Raw genomic sequence first — 6,615 nt, 5'->3', positions numbered from 1 at the left:
AGACTCCAACTCAAAAAAAAAAAAAAAAATCAAAGTACTAGATGAAAACTGAGGTATGTATTGTTAAAAATAACCTTATATTAATGCCATTATGAAGTTAAAAGACAAATGCTACACTAGGAAAAATATATGCAACTCAGATTATGTACTGAGGACTAATTTCATTAACATTAAGGTGCTCCCCAAAACTAAGCATGAAAAGAACCACCTCCCCATAAGAAAAACTGATAAAGAATATAAAGAGTTCACAGAAAAGGAAACACTGACATTTCTATTAAACTATGACCAGACGCTTAAGCAACCTCACAATTAGAAGGAATGCAAATGAAACTGAGACAGGGTAGCTAGTGTAGGTTAGGCATAGATAGATACATTTCTTATGGGCAGTTTTTAGTTTTTAACAAGGAGTGTCCAGACATTTTGTCTGCAGGCCAAACTGCCCTGCGGGCTGGAATATGGACTCAGTGTGGACTTCCAGTCCACCCCACCCCCTCAGCTCACCAAGAAAAACCTCATCAAGGTGGTTCCCAAACCAGGGAGTGAAAACTATAGAAATGTAATAAGACCACCTTTTAGCTCTTAGTCACCAAGTCTGGCAAATCAGCCTGTCAAAGGCAAAATGAGTGTCCTGGAAAAGTCTACCCCACTCACCTGTCAGAGGCAGCAGCAGATATCTGTAGCCTACTCATTAGCATACCAATAACTAGGAAGTTAAAGCCCTCTAAATGCCCTTTCATAGCAGACTTGTTAAATAAATTGTGGTACACTTATCCCTGGAATATGATGCAACTGTTAAAAATAATAATGGGCCGGGTGCAGTGGCTCACGCCTATAATCCCAGCTCTTCGGGAGGCCGAGGTGAGATGACTGCCTGAGCCAACAGGTTTGAGACTAGTCTGGGCAATTTGGTGAGACCTCATCTCTACAGCAAATAAAAAAAATTAGCCAGTCACGGTGCCGCGTGCCTGTAGTTCCAGCTACTTGGAAGGCTGAGGCAGAAGGATCGCCTGAGTCTAGTAGGTCAAGGATGTGATGGCCATGAGCGTTACACTGTACTCCAGTCTGGGCAAAATAATAATAATAATAATAATAATAATAATAATAATAGTAATAATGCAGCATGAAATAATCTCCAAAATATATCATAAGAAGAAGTGAGGTGCAGAAGGATGCTTATAGTATGACGCCACATGTGCCAACTGTATACTAGCACACTAATTTAATTTCTCAAGACTGATACACAAGAACTTGATTAAAGTGACTGGCTTCAGGAAGGAGATTGGTAGCTGAAAGACACAGGCAAGAGGAACAACTGTTTTGTGAACATATTGCCTAGCCAAAAAATCTCTCCCTTCCCCCAAAGTATGATTGTCCTTTCATGCTCTGACAGGCCAGCGAAAGTTTCTTTTGAAATGAAATTATCTCTTATTCTTCCAGAGACTATATGCCAAGCTATCTAATTAGACTGGTTTATAAAACACTGAACACAAGTAAGGAATAACTATTATTAGTACCAGTCTAATATCCTAAATTATGCTAATTTGAGAAGCAAAGCATGGAAATGTTGAAGTAGAAAAATAAATTTTTCTGACCCTAAGCTTTTCTTCCTTCTTTGTGTTTAATCTTTTCTTGTCAGAGTGAGAAACATATCTTTCCAAAGTTTAGTACAGTGCTTAGCTCACTGTGGGTGTTTAACGAATGTTAAATAATAATAATAGCTATTTATGGATCGCTGCTCCACTTGGTAATTCTTTCTATTGAATCACACCTTTTAGCAAGCTGTTTTTAAAATGTATTCCTAACCAAATGAAGGTACAATAACTCACTGTGAGAACTGATATTTATATAAAAAAGAAACCTGAGGAGGGGGGAGGTGGGATTGGCAGTTGAGGGAAACTGCCAGGGGAGGGAGGGGCACACCTCATCACCAAGGGTATCTGCATAATGAGCATTTGTATACCTAACCCTGAATTGTACCCCAAATCTTTAAAATAAAGGAAAAAAAAAAAAAGAAAACTGGCACAAAACCAACGATTTTAATTGCAACTTTCCACTCTCTTTTTGGTGGTATTAATAATGGTGCCCTTCTGAAATTTTTTTTTCTTCTTTCAAATACCACATTATGATTATGATAGGATGGCTAGATGGTATAGACTTCCCATTTGCTGTTTTTTTCTTGCTTCCCTTTGCTTTTATATTTTGTGATATATCATGGAGGAAGGGCATCCAAGGGAATAATAACTTAATTTTAATCTTTAATTGCTCTTGTTCTCTAGCTACATCTCTGGTTCCACAGTCTTCTTGCTCATTATACTATGTCACTCCTCAGCCATGGTACATGGGTACATGGGAGTTGAGAGAAATGATCCCTGAGGTCCCCTCCAATTCAGAAGCTCTATGTTTCTCTAGAAAAGATATACATTTCATATGCCTTGCATTGTCTTTGGTTGTGAAGAATTATGTTTGTTTAATAGTCTTAAAAAAATTAACCTTTTAAAAGAATAAAATTCTCTAGGTCTTTTAAGAATATGAATCACAGAAACAAAGAACAGAGTACCATATGTTCTCACTCTTAAGTGGACCTTGAACAATTATCATAATACTATAAGAAAGGGATTAGCAGTAGTGGGAAACTGCCAGGGGAGGGGGGTGGGATTGGCAGTTGAGAGAAACTGCCAGGGGTGGGAAGGGCACACCTCATCAATAAGAGTAACTGCATTATGGACATTTGTATACATAACCCTGAATTGTACCCTACATCTTTAAAATAAGGAAAAAAATATATAAATAAAAAAACAGAAAATCTGACCCCCAAAAAAGAATATGAAGCTGGGTTTCAGAAACTCTGGTGTAAGGAAAACGCACATTCGTATCTCCAAGCCTTCTTTTATGGTGGTTGTCCTTACTTGGAATGCCTTTTCTCTGCCTCACAAACTCTGACTCAGCTTTCAAACTCAGCCCAGCGTCACCTCCTTCTGAATCAGTTCCCAACAAAGGTGAGTTGGCAGCTCCTTTCTCTGCTCCCAGATTCAAGAGATGGGTGCTGCCTCTCAACAGAAGGAGATTTAATCTCATATTGTAAGAGAGGATCTTGTTGTGGGAATCCTGGAAAATCTCCCATAATTGCCCAAGATTCCAGAGATGAAGCAGAGGTAGAGATGAGATTCAATCTGCCCATTTTAGGTCAGGACTTGGATCCTTTTGTACATATCAAAAGGCCTTAGGTATTTGATGACACTAATAATTGGATGGAGAGTTCCTTTACTTTTAACTATGTTAATTTAAATAAGATTGATTTTCCTTAAAAAAAAATCTCAATTATTTTCTTCTTACTTTTCTCTTTCTTCTTGTTTTTTATATGTTTTCTTTGTACTCAATTATCACTTGACTTTTGTTTTCAGCTGTTTCCCCCCTTCCCTCTTCTTGGTATTATTTCCTTCCCAAATTTCATAAGGCTGAGACATTTCCCTTATTCATGTTTTTTCGAGAGTCTGAAAATTATGAAAGTACCTCATCCTTTCATTCCTTACTATCCTCTAATCAAGACTGTATCAGTTAGAACCACCTATTTGTTATTATTTCTTGAGTTATTTACTTACAGCATGTCTGGTGTGTGTGTGTGTGTGTGTGTGTGTGTGTGTGTGTGTGTGTGTGTGTGTGTAAACACCTGGATGAATTGGCTTGACTCTTGGAATTGACTGGGAATGTAAGGCTGGGATTATTTGTGAAGCCTAGGGTAGTGGTCCTCAACCCTGGCTGTACATTAGAAGCATCTGGGAAATTTCTACAAAATGTTGATGACTCAAATTCATTCCTGAACCATTAAAACAGAATCTATGGGCGTGATGGGTAGGCATTTATATTTAAAAAAAATAGAAGACTTGCCAGATGAACAAAACGTGAAATCACATTTGAGAACCACTGTACTAAGAAGTTCTAGTGTTTTCAGCTGGGAATCATTGAGAACTGGGGAGTGGGATAGCTTCTCTGCCAGGAATGAGCACCTATCAACAGCAGGGGCACTCCTGCAGAGGGTGATGAGACTCTGAGAACTGCCTAGAGTCAATGGTTAGCTCCAGTCAGATGAGCAGTGAGCATGCCCTGGGATCCTTCAGGCAGCTTCATTGCGTGGGGTGCACAGCCCCAGGACACTGAGTTCCCTCAAGTTGAATGGGTCTGGAAGGGCATGCAGTGGGTGCAGTGATGGGGAAATTGGCCTACAGAGGCAAGGGAAAGGCAGAAGGTAATATTAATTGAGCAGGTTTCGTTCTGAAGTAACAGCCTGAACAACAAAATCTGTGGGTTAATAAGGCTCAGTAAATTTGGAGAATATGAAGGTGGACCTTAAAAACCCTGAAATTTATTTATTAAAAATTGTGTATTTACTCTTACATGTTTAAACTTCAGTCGCCTTCAAAGTCCTCTTCTTTTGATGCAACACACCAAGGGAGATGCTTTTTCCATTGCTCAAAACATTTTTCGAACTTGGCGATTTTGATGCCGTTTAGTGCTTCTGCCATTTTTTGACATCACTTCTTCCACATCGGCGGCAAAACATTTCCCTTTGAAGACTTTTTCATGGGTGGAGGGGAGGAGGCAAAGTGGCTCAGGGTGAGACCAGGTGAAAAGGGAGAGTGGGGCATGGCGCTCATGCTGTCTTTTGATCAAAAATTGCTGAAAACTCAGCATGGTATGGGCAGAGGCACTTGTCAATCACCCATTTTGAAATGGACAAATGCACTGAAAGAATCCGCCCCCCCTCGCAAAAAAAAATTCACTGAAGCCAAATGCAGCCTTTCACAACAATGCTAGTTGGTACACTGAGGCTGAGAAGCCTGTACTACAAGGGCCTCCTTCCAAAAGATAAATCAGGGTTTTTGGGGGTCTCCCCCTTGTATATCTCTGATGATTTTTTAAAAACAATTTTTAGTAGTACTATATTATTTCCTTTGTTAACTTTAAGTTATAAACTGTAATTGTATGTGAAATATATAATTCCTACAAATGAAATAATTTTCTTATCGCAAGGCATTGAAAAATATGGATCCTGGGCAACCCCCTCAGGTCCCCTCCCACCGTGGGAGCTTTTCTGTCCTCTCAATAAATCCTGCTTTAAAAAAAAAAAATGTGGATCCTAAAGAATGAACAGACATTATCTATTTGTAAAGGTTTATTTTACTACCTGCTCATTTAGTTCTTCCGTATTATGGATCACTATTTTAAGAGAATTTGTTTAAAAATTTCAAAGATCTTTGTTCAAGCTGTAACTTATTACTTTGTAAAGAGACATTCACAACTCAAGACAAAGTTCACAACTTTACTGTTGTAAAGAAAAGTTTAACTTAGACAAATCTAACTACCCATGTTTGAAAAAAAATATAAAGGAAGAAGGGAGAAATAATTTAAATACTGCGAATAATTCTGCTTTGTCACCAAACACATTGATTACCCTCTGTCGTGGTTTCCTTGTGTTTCACATTGAGAGCATCTTGTCACACTGAGCGTGATTCTTGTGTTTATTGCTTGACCTGCATCTATAGGCATACATATTACTAAACATAACCATAACATAAAACTATGTGCATATTCGTGTACTTAGTACTTCATGGGCAACACGTGGGATTTTTAAGAATAACTGAAAATATGCTTGATTATTCCAGTCTGCTAGTAGTGCAACCTAGCTCATTTCCCAAGAGGTGGTTCCAATGCATGTTATTTTATTCTTACAGATGACTGTAGGAGGTTTCTTCACAATCACACGGTGACTTACCTTTTAGAACAAGAGGGCTGGATACCGTCAGGAAGCCTTTCCTAGTAGGCCATTGCTCTAGGAAAGGTGTCCCTCCTGGTCTCCATAGCACCCACTGCAAAATTCTCTTTGGGAGTTTTCTAGAATTATCGAACTATAGAGTGTTTTTTGCTTGTCTGTTGGCGAGTGTCCTTTAACAAACCTACGTGGTAGCCTACGACACACCTTGCTCCTAGGTCACAAAGCCATATAGCATGTGACTATACCAAACGCTGTGGGCCAGGGGTCCCCAACTCCTGGGTCTGTGTCCTGTGGCACAGCAGGAGATGAATGGTGGGCAAGCAGGTGAAGCTTCAGCTATATTTACAGCCGCTCCCCATTGCTCACATTAGCCTCTGAGGTCTGTCTCCTGTCAGATCAGCTGCAGCATTAGACTCTCATATATTACAATGTAATGATAATAGAAAGTGCACAATAAATTGAGTGTGCCTGAATAATCCCCAAACCATCTTGCCTTGCCCCTAACCCTTCCCCTCGCCACCGACAGTGGAAGAATTGTCTTCCACGAAACTGGTCCCTGCTACCAAAAGGCGTGGGGACTGCTGATCCTGGCAATTGTCACAGAATGGTAAGAACTGGTGTATTTAAACATATCTAAGCATTAAAAAAGTACAGTAAAAATACAGTATAATAGATTTAAAAAATGGTATGTCTGTAAAGGGCATTCACCATCCATGGAGCTTGCAGAATTGGCAATTCCTCTGGGTGGGCCAGTGAGGGAATGGTAAGTGAATGTGAAGGTCTAAGACAGAGGTCCTCAAACTTTTAAAACAGGGGACCAGTTCACTGTCCCTCAGACCGTTGGA

The sequence above is a fragment of the Carlito syrichta genome, unplaced genomic scaffold, assembly GCF_000164805.1.
Source record: "Carlito syrichta isolate Samal-C Ts95f unplaced genomic scaffold, Tarsius_syrichta-2.0.1 Scaffold309804, whole genome shotgun sequence".
Lineage (NCBI taxonomy): Eukaryota > Metazoa > Chordata > Mammalia > Primates > Tarsiidae > Carlito > Carlito syrichta.
This window is presented reverse-complemented; position numbering follows the sequence as displayed.